The 13,319-nt window shown below is 47.6% G+C and overlaps 2 non-coding genes across 2 annotated transcripts; one reads left to right on the top strand and one right to left on the bottom strand.

The window, feature by feature from the left end:
* The first annotated feature begins 5,253 nt into the window (after nt 1–5,253).
* On the top strand, nt 5,254–5,326 carry TRNAE-CUC (transfer RNA glutamic acid (anticodon CUC)). The gene has a single exon. It is a non-coding gene; the product is annotated as a tRNA-Glu (tRNA).
* Nucleotides 5,327–11,778: 6,452 nt separating this feature from the next.
* Nucleotides 11,779–11,851, bottom strand: TRNAS-GGA (transfer RNA serine (anticodon GGA)). The gene has a single exon. It is a non-coding gene; the product is annotated as a tRNA-Ser (tRNA).
* Nucleotides 11,852–13,319: the final 1,468 nt, after the last annotated feature.

Below are 13,319 nucleotides of genomic sequence, written 5' to 3'. Positions count from 1 at the left end.
TTAATATGCTGTCTAGGTTGGTCATAACTTTCCTTCCAAGGAGTAAGCGTCTTTTAATTTCATGGCTGCAATCACCATCTGCAGTGATTTTGGAGCCCCAAAAAAATAAAGTCTGACACTGTTTCCACTGTTTCCCCATCTATTTCCCATGAAGTGATGGGACCGGATGTCATGATATTTGTTTTCTGAATGTTGAGCTTTAAGCCAACTTTTTCACTCCCCTCTTTCAGTTTCATGAAGAGGCTTTTGAGTTCCTCTTCACTTTCTGCCATAAGGGTGGTGTCATCTGCATATCTGAGGTTATTGATATTTCTCCCGGCAACCTTGATTCCAGCTTGTGCTTCTTCCAGCCCAGCGTTTCTCATGATGTACTCTGCATAGAAGTTAAATAAGCAGGGTGACAATATACAGCCTTGAAGTTCTCCTTTTCCTATTTGAAACCAGTCTGTTGTTCCATGTCCGGTTCTAACTGTTGCTTCCTGACCTGCATATCGGTTTCTCAAGAGGCAGGTCAGGTGGTCTGGTATTCCCACCTCTTTCAGAATTTTCCACAGTTTATTGTGATCCACACAGTCAAAGGCTTTGGCATAGTCAATAAAGCAGAAATAGATGTTTTTCTGGAACTCTCTTGCTTTTTCCATGATCCAGCGGATGTTGGCAATTTGATCTCTGGTTCCTCTGCCTTTTCGAAAACCAGCTTGAACATCTGGAAGTTCACGGTTCACATGTTGCTGAAGCCTGGCTTGGAGAATTTTGAGCATTACTTTACTAGCGTGTGAGATGAGTGCAATTGTGCGGTAGTTTGAGCATTCTTTGGCATTGCCTTTCAGGGTGCCACATCTTTAGGGGATCAGCCACAGTCCACAGATGACAGACAAACCAGAATTAAACTTATCCCCACACGTGCAAGGCTTCATGGATAAGTTAAAAATTACTTCTGGCCTTTTGACATCTTAGACTCTTTATATTCTTGGTTTATTTAGATGAGAATGTTGTTGTTGTTCAGTCACTCAGTCGTGTCCAGCTGTTTGCAAACTGAACTGCAGCACACAAGGCTCCCCTGCCCTCCACTATCTCCAGAGCTTGTTCAAACCCACGTTCATTGAGTTGATGATGCCATCCAGCCATCTCATCCTCTGCCGTCCTTTTTCCTCCTCCCTTCAATCTTTCCCAGCATCAAGGTCTTTCCCAATGAGTCAGCTCTTCGAATCAGGTGGCCAAAGTATTGGAGCTTCAGCATCAGTCCTTCAAGGGAGTATTCAGGGTTGATTTCCTGTAGGGTTGACTGGTGGAACAGAATAGATGCCGTCAAAGAACAAAGCTGAGATCTCAGAGCTTAGACAAAACGTACAGAGCGAGTCTGCTGGTGCAGACAGAGGGGGCGCGTGTCCCAGCAGGAAAGTGCTGAGCAGAAACACGGGGTTTAGATTCTGGACAGGGACCCTGGTGGTCATGCTGGTCACAAGACTGACAACGGCTGCTGTGCACAGAGCGAGTCCAGAGGTGTGCACAGCGGGTCAGCACTGGCCCTGTCATTCCCTGGTCTGGAAAACATCTTCGACCCACACTGAAGGGGCCGGGGGTTAGTCGGAGTCAGGGCTCGGTCCTTGGGCATGGCCCTCTGTCAGCGGTAGTGACCAGGGGCCAGTTGGGTGATCTGGCCAAGCAGTGCCAGAAAGTGGAAGTGTTTCACATACAGCATCAGCTCACTTAGTCCACATTTATTGATCCTCTGATCTGGATCGCTTCATTCTGATCTTAGCTCAAACATTGGCGCATTAGAGAGGCTTTTTCCATCATCCTGTCTCAAGGTCACACACCCGGCTCCCCGCCCACCATCCCATGTGCTGATCCAGCGGCTCCTCCACTCCCAGCTGCAGCCGCGGGGACGTGGGTCTGTCTTGCTTCCGGCTGGGTGCTCACTCCTCAGAGACTCGATGCCCCATGCGTGTTTCCCAGAGGGAAGCAGTGCCTTAGGTGCTGGACAAAACCGGAGCTTCCAGAACAGACACGGTGTGATGGAACAGAGCCAGAGGCTCTGTGTTTTAGTAAAACATATTTTACAGCCCTGTATTATAAAGCAGAGGGAAATGAGGACTCCTGTCACTTGTATCCTGCTTCAGAAGGCAGACGATCAGCATCCGTAAACATTTTTTGTTTTTAAGATTTTTTTGATGTGTCCCGTTTTTAAAAATTATTTCATTTATTTATCTTTTGGCCATGCTAGGTCTTTACTGCTGCACACAGGCTTCCCTAGCTGTGGCCCATGGGGGCTGCTCTGGGTGGCGGCACCCGGCCTCTCGTTGCGGAGGCTTCTCCTGTTTCGGCGCACAGGCTCTAGAGCATTCGGGCTCAGTGATTGTGGCTCACGGGCTCAGTGATCGTGGCTCACGGGCTCAGTGATTGTGGCTCACGGCCTCAGTAATCGTGGCTCACGGGCTCAGTGATCGTGGCTCACGGGCTCAGTGATTGTGGCTCACGGCCTCAGTAATCGTGGCTCACAGGCTCAGTAATTGTGGCACACAGCCTCAGTGATCGTGGCTCATGGCCTCAGTGACTGTGGCTCACGGCCTCAGTGATCGTGGCTCACAGCCTCAGTGATCGTGGCTCACAGCCTCAGTGATTGTGGCTCACAGGCTCAGTGATCGTGGCTCATAGCCTCAGTGATCGTGGCTCACAGGCTCAGTAATCGTGGCACACAGCCTCAGTGATTGTGGCTCACGGCCTCAGTGACTGTGGCTCACGGCCTCAGTAATTGTGGCTCACGGGCTCAGTAATTGTGGTTCACGGCCTCAGTAATCGTGACTCACGGCCTCAGTAATTGTGGCTCACGGGCTCAGTAATTGTGGTTCACGGCCTCAGTAATCGTGACTCACGGCCTCAGTAATTGTGGCTCACGGGCTCAGTAATTGTGGCTCATAGCCTCAGTAATTGTGGCTCACAGGCTCAGTTGCTCCACAGCACGTGGGATCTTCCCAGACCAGGGATCGAACCCCTGAACTGGCCAGGCAGATTCTTATCCTCTGTACCACCAGGAAAGTCCGACATGAACCGTTTTTAAAGTCTTTATTAAATTTATTACAATATTGTGTCTGTTCTATGTTTTGGTTTTCTGGCCACCAGGCTTGTGGAAGCTTAGCTCCCAGACCAGGGGTTGAGCTCTCACCCCCTGCAGCAGAAGGGCGGAGTCTTAACCCCCAGACCACCAGGGAAGTCCCTGTAAACATTTGAAATTCTCATACCCCCAGTCTGAAGAGTTCTGACTCTCTAGACCCACCCCCCTTGGAGAAAGCAATGGCACCCCACCCCAGTTCTCTTGCCTGGAAAATCCCATGGACAGGGGAGCTGGTAGGCTGCAGTCCATGGGGTCGCTGGGAGTCGGACACGACTGAGCAACTTCACTTTCACTTTTCACTTTCATGCATTGGAGAAGGAAATGGCAGCCCACTCCAGTGTTCTTGCCTGGAGAATCCCAGGGATGGGGGAGCCTGGTGGGCTGCCGTCTCTGGGGTCGCACAGAGTCGGACACGACTGAAGCGACTTAGCAGCAGACCCACCCCCCAACCCATTTGTGTATAAGCCGTGCCCTGAATGACTTTGTGAAAAACTGAAAACAGGTCTCAGGCCCCATCGGCCACGCGCTTCCCGGGATCCCTCTGGAGCACAGAGCAGGCGTCCAGTGCCCACGGCCTTGGTACCTGCCTCGGTCACGGCCTTTGTCACGGCCACGTGCTGACGCATAGCCACGGCCAGACCATCCGGGCAGCAGCCTTGACCTGTTCCCACCCTTCATGACCCCGGAGAGGGATGTCCTTGGCCTGCCCTGGCCTGGGGGTCTGCAGCCCCCTGCCCCACCAGGGCGTGTCCGGCCTCAGCCCTGCAGGCTGGAAAGCCAGGGCCAACAATGTCATTGTCAGCTCCGCTCGGCCCCAGTGCTTAGGGGGACATTGGTGACGGGAGGACCCTTAAGAGCCAGTAACTCCCGCTTAAAAAAAAAAAAATTATTTGTTTGGCTGAGCCGAGTCTTAGTTGTGGCCTGTGGGATCTAGTTCCCTGACCAACGATCGAACCCTGGATTTGGGAGAGTGGAGTCTTAGCCACTGGACCACCAGCGAAGCCCCCCATCACACCCGAGTGGCCACTTCCTCCTGTAAAGCTGAGCTGCTCTGGGGCCAGGCTGACTGCAGTCTCCAAGACCCCAGGCCCACTGCGCCGTGCGGCTTTGGGCCCTTCCCACTGCTCACAAAGTTCAGCTCCCCCACTCCCCTCACAAGGCATCCCCCCAGGCTTCTGCGGGCCAGGCATTTGGTTTCAGCAAGAGCTCGGTAGCAAGCTGATAGCGGCTTTTCACGAGCCATGTTATCTAGTAGCTACATCAAAACCACAAGCCCCAAACCCCAAAGGGGACCTCCTGCTGGAGGCTGCCTCCCTGCGGAGCCCAGCGGCTCCAGTTAGGCAAGATGCTCATGCCTGTTCTGCGCCCAGTGTCTAGAGAGGCTGCCCGGGCGCTGGGCCCCCGGGATAACCCTGACCGGTCAGCAGTGGCAGCAAACGGCAGGGCATCGCGCCCTCTAGCTCCCCGCATGCGGCTCCCAGAGTGTGGAGGGCAAGCTGCTAACTCAGAGTTCACCAACCTCAACGTTCATCTCATCCCAAAACAGCCCCCGAAGTGACGCACAAAATAAACCCCACAGTACGTTTACCCCTCCCCCCTCCATGCCTGGCGTTCCCCAGCCCCCCGGTCCTGTGGTAAGATGGGCATTTAGGTACCTGTATCCACAGGCTTGGCGGTGAAGCATCTGCCCACAGTGAAGAAGACACGGATTCAGTTCCTGGATGGGGAAGATCTCCTAGAGGAGGAAATGGCAATTCACTCCGGGATTCGTGCCTGGAGAATCCCATGGACAGAGGAGCCTGGTGGGCTGCAGTCCACGGGGTCGCACAGAGTCAGACACAGCTTAGTAGTGACTAAACCACCAGCACATCCGACAGGGAAATCAGAGTTGGAGGTCCCTCCTCCCAGTGTGTTCAGACAGCCCTCTGGGCCCTCAGTCCCCCTGGGACAGGGAGTCTTAGCCACTGGACCACCAGGGAGGTCCCTGCGGGCAGGTCACATGCTGGGAGCTTCCGTTTTCTTGTCTGTCTGCTCGGTGAAGCAGAGGTGACCCTTCCCCGGGCTGCTGGGAATGAGGCTGGGATGACGTCACCGATGCAGAGTGCAGCCAGCAAGGACCTGGTGCGTTATTTGGGAATTCCCTGGTGGTCCAGCGGTTAGGACTCTGTGCTCTCATTGCCGAAGGCCCAGGTTCGATCCCTGGTCAGGGAACTAAAGATCCCGCCGGCTGTACCGTGCGGCCAAAAAAAAACTCAGCACCTGGCACACCCACCTCGCGGTCTGTGATTTGCCTCCTTACCCGTTTGATGGAGTTTCTGTATCCAAACCTCCCCATTTTCCATGAAGTCTCACTGTTCTTGCTATTTCTCTGATTGGAAATTAAATTTCTAATGCACATCTCAAAAATTAATTCTTGCCTGCCCTCGGCTGCAGACGTTTTCTCCCTCTGCGTTCCTCTCCGGGCTTCGTCGTGTGAGCTTTCACGTTGAGGTCTGTTTCTCTGGCTGCACTGGGTCTCCACTACAGACCGGGTCTGCGTGCAGGCTTTGTCTAGTTGCGGCGACCAGGGCTACTCTTCGCTACAATGCTGGGGATTCTCACGGTGACGGCTTCTCGAGTTGCAGAGCACGGACTCTGGGGCGCGTGGGCTTCAGGAGTTGTGGTGCATGGGTAGTTGCTCCGAGACATAGTTTATCTTCCCAGACCAGGGATTGAACCCATGTCCCCTGCACTGGCAGGCGGACTCTTATCCACTGAGCCACCAGGGAAGTCCCAGGTCTGTGTTCCTTTTTCAGTTAATATTAGGTATGCTGTGGTGTTCCTGGCGAGCTACAGTCCATGGGGCCGCAGAAGAGTCAGGCACAACTGAGCAACTAAACAGCAGCAATACAAATACAGTAGTGTCTGTATGTTGATCCCAACCCCTTCCTGCCCCTTCAGGACCATGCGTTTGTCTTCCGTGTCTGTAGGCCCGTCTAGCACCATTTGTTGAAGAGAATATTCCCCCTTGCTGATTTGCTTTGGCATCTTTGTCACAAATTAATCATATATGTATGGCTCTATTCCTGGGCTCTCTATTCCATCACAGTCCAAGAGAAATAGAACCCAAGCTATAAACATAAGTAGCAGGTATCATTTTGAATTTTCTGGTAACCACATATTACAAGGCGGGCAGCTATTGGACTGCTATATTAATAACGTGTAGTTTAGTCACCCAGTACTCGCAGGCACTGTTTTATGAATGAACCCAGCCTGGCAAACACGGGCAATGGGGTGTCATGAAGTATGCATCAGGTGAAATAAAACAGGCTCAGTCGGTCCATAGGCTGGAGCCTCAGCTGAAAGCTGAGCCCATGAGTTGTGACTTCAGTGCAATGTTATGTGAAGTTGTTAGTGTTAGTCGCTCAGTCGTGTCCGACTCTTTGTGACCCCATGGACTAGCCCACCAGGCTCCTCTGTCCACGGCATTTCCCAGGCAAGGATACTGGAGTGGGCTGCCATTCCCTTCTCCAGGCGAAACTGTGTACTCAGCGCTAAACATCTCCTCCCAGCCTGGCTCAGGAGAGCAAAGAGCAGGATGCTAGATCTGTGATCAATACCATGAGTAATACGAAGTTTATTTAACTCTAAGAGGCAAGAAATTGTTAAAAGACTGAAATAAATCTTAAAATAAGTGTTAGTTAAAACTAACCTATAATATTCTATGCCCGCCTCATGGATTAAGTTTTTAAAAGCAATCAGATGAGACTTACTGGTTAAAAAAACAAAGATTTAAGGGAGAAGTAACATTAGGAGAACAAAGGTTGTGAATCAGCGTGTCTTTAGAATTATCGATTAGTTAACAAAAAATAAACAGAGACAGAACAAACTGCTGGGCTCAGCACCACTTTCCTGACTCCAACCCCCGTAAAAACAGCAGAAAATGTAGTTTTAATGAGAGTGAATACATAATAGGACTAGACTGACTGTAGAAGAGTTTTTTTTTTTTATTTTATTGAAGTGTAGTTGATCTTACAGTGTTCTGCTGATTTCTACTATACAGGAAGATGATTCCATTATGCATGTGTATACATTCTTTTTTATACTCTTTTCTACTGTGGTTTTTTCAAATATCTATCTGTGTCTTTATTTGGCTGCCTGAGGTCCTAGTTGCAGCACCCAGGGTTTTATTTGCATCACATGGGCTCTTGCGTTGTGGAAGGTGGACTCTCTAGTGTACGGGCTCTGGCGCGCGTGGGCTCAGCTGCTCCATGGGATGTGGGATCCTAGTTCCCAGCCAGGGATCAAACCGGTGCCGACTGCATTGCAAGGCAGATTCTCAACCACTGGACCTCCGGGGAAGTCTCCTTTATGGTTTATCATAGGATATCAGATCTAGTTCCCTGTGCTATGCAGCAGGACCTTACTGTTCATCCGTTCTCTATATAATAGTTCGTATCTGCTAACCCCAACCTCCCTGTCCTTCCCTCTCCAACTAGAAGATTTTCTGAAGATTAGAAAGCACACAGAACATGATCTATGGAGGGAGAAAAGACAACAAAAGCAGTAGCCCAAAAGCAACAGGAAAGCTGGGGATGTCGTTGAAGGATGTTCTGAGCCCACAGGACAGCTGGGATGAGAGCCCAGGGCACCTGGCTGCACCCGCTGACTTCTCCCTCACAGTCCTTCTCTCTGCCAAACGTTTGCCTAAGTAAGTATTTTAAAAGTGATCTCAAGTTACAATACTTTGGCCACCTGATGCGGAGAGCTGACTCACTGGACAAGACCCTGGTGTTGGCAAAGACTGAGGGCAGGAGGAGAAGGGGGCCACAGAAGAGGAGATGGTTGGACGGCATCATCCACTCGATGGACATGAGTTTGAGCAAACTCCGAGAGACAGTGAAGGAAGGGAAGCCTGGTGTGCTGCGGTCCATGGGATTGCAAAGAGTCAGACACAACTGAGCGACTGAGCAACAGGTTATAGAACTTACAACACACAGGGAGCTCAGCTCGGTGCTCTGCGATGACGCAGAGGGGCTGGGATTGGGAGTTGGGGAGCGTGGGAGGGGAGGTCCCAGAGGGAGGGCCGACTGTGTGCACAAGAGAGACTAGCACACACTGTAAAGCAACTGCACTCCAGTAAAGAACAACTTTAAATGAAACTAAGATCAGAAGAAAGGAAGAAAGAAAAATTCCCCCACTAAAAAGCATCGCATAAACAACAAGGTCCTACTTATAGCGAAAGAACTATATTCAGTGTCCTGTAATAAACCATAATGGGAAAGAAGAAAATAACAATAAAAAATAAATAAAGTACAATGGGAAAAAAGCATCCCGGTTCATTACCACAAATAGCATTTCTTTTACATTTTCCTATGTTCAAGTATATTTTACATACGCTTATTTGTAAGAGAAGCAGGCCTACAAGTTTTTGTCCTGTTTTTCATTTAACCTTATATAACATATTTGGGGGCAGGAGGAAAAGGGGACGACAGAGGGTGAGATGGCTAGATGGCATCACCGACTCGATGGACGAGAGTTTGAGTGAACTCCGGGAGTTGGCGATGGACAGGGAGGCCTGGCGTGCTGCGATTCATGGGGTGGCAAAGAGTCGGACACGACTGAGCGACTGAACTGAACTGAACTGAACATATTTGCCATCTTGTCACTGAATCTTCACAGCTTTTGTTTTTAACATCTACATAATATACGTTGATTATGATTTATTTTCTTTTTTCCTTCTTTTTGACCATTTGGGTTGTTTCCAATTTGTGCTATTATAAATAATGCTGTAATTGACATCTTTATTTCCTTGGCTGAATTTAAATCTGTTTCATGAATTAAAAGCAGCTGAATTGACTTCTGCTTCATTCCTTTTTGAACAGAAATGGAATGTCCTGGTTTTGTAACAAGGAACAGTCTAAATTTAGGTTTACAGATCAGGCTGTATGACAAGTCACAATCGCAGTGGCAGAGTTCCTAAAGCGTTTCAGCGTCTACTCAGCTTGCTTGTTCCTCTTTTGGGACCACAGTGAGTCCGTGTTGCTTTGGTTTACAAAGAATCTCAAGATGGATAATCTTACCCTTGACGGGGCTAATTCTGTCTTCAACAGTATGACTTCCAGATGCACTACTTTCTGCAGTTCTTTCTGTTCTTGACCAAGGTCAAGGTCAACTGTGAATGCATACTTCTCAAGTCATTTAAAATACTAGGTAACACTGACGGGGTTTCTGTTTTTTCACAAAGTATTTTGTTGCTCCAGAAAAGTAGTGTATAATGATATTATGGCAGAAATGGGGTGCATGATTTTTTTTTAATAATTTGAGGTCTTAGAAATTTTGAATATGATACTGAAAATTTTAAACTCAACAAATGAGTAGGAGATTGATAGAACTAAAAATAGATTATTTCCTGACGTCCCTGGAGGTCCAGTGGTAAATCACCATGCTTCCACTTCAGGGGGACTCAGGTTCAATCCCTGGTCAGGAAACTAAGATCCCACATGCCCTGTGAGTCCCCCCCACCCAAAAAAAAAGGAAAAAAAGCTAAAAATGGATTATTTCTTGAATAATTGAACCATTCCAAAGCCATCTAACATGAATTTCATAAGTAGAGAATTAAAGAATGGAGGAGAGGAAAAAAATTAATAAAATTATCCAGAGTTAAAAGACACAAGTATTGGGGTTGAACAGGTTCACCGTAAGTTGATCAGAATGCATGAAACAGAGAAGCAAAACCATGGAGTGAAGAGAAAGTCCAAAAAGATTACAAAGCAGACAAGAGAAAGAGCAGGAATAAAATTAGGTTCTGCCCTCTCATTGGCAACAGTGGATAGACAAGACAAAGGGGCAGCAACCTGAACAGTCTGAGGATAAAACTACCCTGAATCCAGCATTTCAGATGCAGTCCAAAAGCAGGACTTCAGTGTGAGATCAAAATCAAGACACTTCAGACATACCAGAACTGAAAGCATTGACCATCCATAAATCTCTTTTGAACAAATTTGTTAAGGATTTGCTCCACTAAAACAAAAATAATGAATTTAAGAAGGCAGCACAAGATGCAAGTAACTATACGAGAAAAAATAAAATCACTCCAACAGTCATCTCACGAGCTCCACGTGTAGACAGCTGAGAGAATGGAGGGGACAAAAAATTAGGTCTGACAATTCAGGAGGCATAACAGTCTTAAACGTGTCATTGAAAACTTTAAGCTGAAAACACCTAAAGAATCCCACTTGGGAAAGGTGTGTTAGCAAGAAGAGAAGGAGGCTGGTAGGAAATAAGAGGAGTAAAATTATGTGAAAAGTCTTGTCTTGCTGAAGAGAAAATTAAAAATCTGATTAACTCTGGACATGTTTTAAATTTTAAAAGTTATTGCAAAAATAGAATTATATGTATAACTTCTTAATTTCAAACCACTGGAGGAAAAATAATAAACATGATATGGTCAATCTTCAAAAGACAGGAAATAAAACATAAATTAAGACGGGGAGAATGTATTAATATTAAAACATATTGGTAATAGCAACAAGTAAAAACCTGTAAAGTTCTCCTATTAAGAGGAAAAACTGTTTAGAACGTATCAGATAGTAGCTGCTACGTGTATTTAAAACAAATGACCCGAGACAAATGACACAGAAAGTTTGCAATTAAAGAGATAACAAAAAGACGGCTTCTAGTTAAAGTTAAGAAAACAGGTAATTACTATGCATTTTAAGCTATATGTGGAGTAAGATGGAAATTTTACTTTAAGTTAATTCATAACATAATTTTAACAATAAGCTAATTCATAACATAACTTTAAAATCTGCTCGTTAGTCCAAAATTAAAAAGGAAGATCAAAATTCAGTGAGACCAAAAATTACCCATCATCTCAAGAACTTAAAAAAAGTAAGCTGCAAAATAAACTAAAATAAGAAGACAAGAAGGAAATATTAAAGAAAAGAAATTAATTTTTTAAAAATATACAACAGGGAGGATAAAAAAGCCAAAAGTCCTATCTTTGAAAAGATAAAATCAGTAGAGTAAGATTAGTGGTTCTCTGGCAAAAAAAAGAGAATGAATAAATAAACATTAAGGGTGAATAAGATAACGTTTCTACAGATATTTAGACAGTAAAAATAAGAGCAGATTTGCTAATAGGAGCAAAGTTATACACTTGAGAATTTAGGTGACATTGGCAAATACACAGAACACCACCACACCTCACCAAAACTGACACAAGAAGAAACAGAAAATTGGCATAGTACTATTAAATGCAGGCTTCCAGCCCAGCACAGTCCAACCCAGAAGGGAGAGTCAACGCTAAAACAGGCTTGGAGTTTTGATAATGTCTCAAGTCAGACAAGTTGATTTGAGATTGTTTTTTGCTTCTAAACTGACCTGGGAATGCCTGTCCTGTAAAAATGAACCCAAAATTTGTGGGCTAGCCAAATTTTTACTGGGAGGCAGAGGAAAGTTACTAAAACAACAAAAATTTTTTTAAGATTTTTTTGATTTTTGTCCGGAATCAATGTTTTACTCATCACCCTGGATATAGATAAGTGAAAGTGAAAGTGAAGTTGCTCAGTCGTGTCCGACTCTTTGGGACCCCATGGACTGTAGCCCACCAGGCTCCTCCCTCCATGGGATTCTCCAGGCAAGAGTACTGGAGTGGGTTGCCATTTCCTTCTCCAGGGGATCTTCCCGACCCAGGGATTGAACCTGGGTCTCCAGCATTCCAGGCAGAAGCTTTAACCTCTGAGCCACCGGGGAAGGGGAAGCCCTGGCTATAGATAGCCCCTACTGAATTCAAGATTTAAAAAATATTTTCCAGAGTTATTGACATATAATTGACATATTGCATTGTATACATTTTATATAATTTTTACTTGTTTATTTGTCTGACTGTGCTGAGTCGTCTTAGCTGCGTGTGCTCTCTGCTCTCGTTGCAGAAGGTGGGGGCTCCTCTCTGGTTGCGGTGCACGGGCTTCTCGCCGCAGCGGCTTCCTTTGTTGCGGAGCACCGGCTCTGGGCGCTCGGGCTCCCGCAGTTGCGGCTCCCGGGCTCTAGAGCGCAGGCTCATTAGTTGTGGCGTCCGGGCTTCGCCGCCCCTCAGCGTGTGGGTTCTTCCCAGACCCGGGATAGACCCCCGTGTCTCCTCCATTGGCATGCGTGCTTCATCGCTCAGTCCTGTCCAACCCTTCGCGACCCTTTGGACCCCAGCCCGCCAGGCTCCTCTGTCCATGAGATTCTTCAGGCAAGAGTACTGGAGCAAGTTGCCATTTCCTCAGCCAGGGCATCTTCCCAGGCTGAGGACTGAACCCCTGTCTCCTGCATCTCCTGTATCGACAGGCGGATTCTTTACTGCTGCGCTAGCTGGGAAGCCCAGTTTTTATGCCAGTACCATGCTGTGTGACTGCTATAGATTTACTGTCAAGTTTTAAATCAGTAAGTGTGATGCTCGGAGTTTCATGGCAGTCTAGTAGTTAGGACTCTGCACTTTGGCTGCTGAAGTCCGGGGTCCAGCCCCTGCTCAGGGAATTAAGATCCTGAAAGTCTCAAGGTGTGGCCAAAAAAAGGAACTGCGATGCCTCCAGCTTTGTTCTTTCTTCTTGTTTCAGCTGTTAGGGATCTGTCATGGTTCCACTTGAATTTTAGTGTTTTTTTCTGTTTCTGGAGCCTAGTTAGAGGGTACTTTCAGGATCTACAGTCTGACTTTGTACAGACTGACTGGACTTACCTCCAGGGGTTCCCAGACCACAGCCAAGAGGGGCTGGAGCCAGTTCACGGGTGCTTCAGGGCCCACAGGCAAGACCCGGGTCTGTATGCCTGACACCTGAGCTGTGGGCGGGCCTAACTCTGGGTCTGGCTCCAGCTCCCTTGGCATATGGTGCCATGCCAGGACCAAGCCATATGGGGCTGAGGCTGAGTTCTCAGGGGTACAGAGCTGCTTCTGGCTCTGTAGCTGGGACCCTCGTCAGCAGCTCCTTTGCCAGGTACGAGCTTTCCCTCTCAAAATCCTCTCCTCCATCTAGGATTGCACTGAGCTTTTACAGCCTCACACCTGGATCCCAGAGCTCCTGCAGGAGCACTTTTGTAGGTTGCAAAAAAGTGGATGTGTTAGTTTCTCAGTCGTGTTGGACTCTGCAACCCCGTGGACGGTAGCCTGCCAGGCTTCTCTGTCCATGGGATTCTCCAGGCAAGAACACTGAGTGGGTTCCCATTTCTTTCTCCAGGGGAT

This window comes from Bos indicus, chromosome 25 (genome assembly GCF_029378745.1).
Source record: "Bos indicus isolate NIAB-ARS_2022 breed Sahiwal x Tharparkar chromosome 25, NIAB-ARS_B.indTharparkar_mat_pri_1.0, whole genome shotgun sequence".
Classification (NCBI taxonomy): domain Eukaryota; kingdom Metazoa; phylum Chordata; class Mammalia; order Artiodactyla; family Bovidae; genus Bos; species Bos indicus.
The sequence above is the reverse complement of the archived record's forward strand: the minus strand, read 5'-3'. Positions and strand labels throughout refer to the sequence as shown.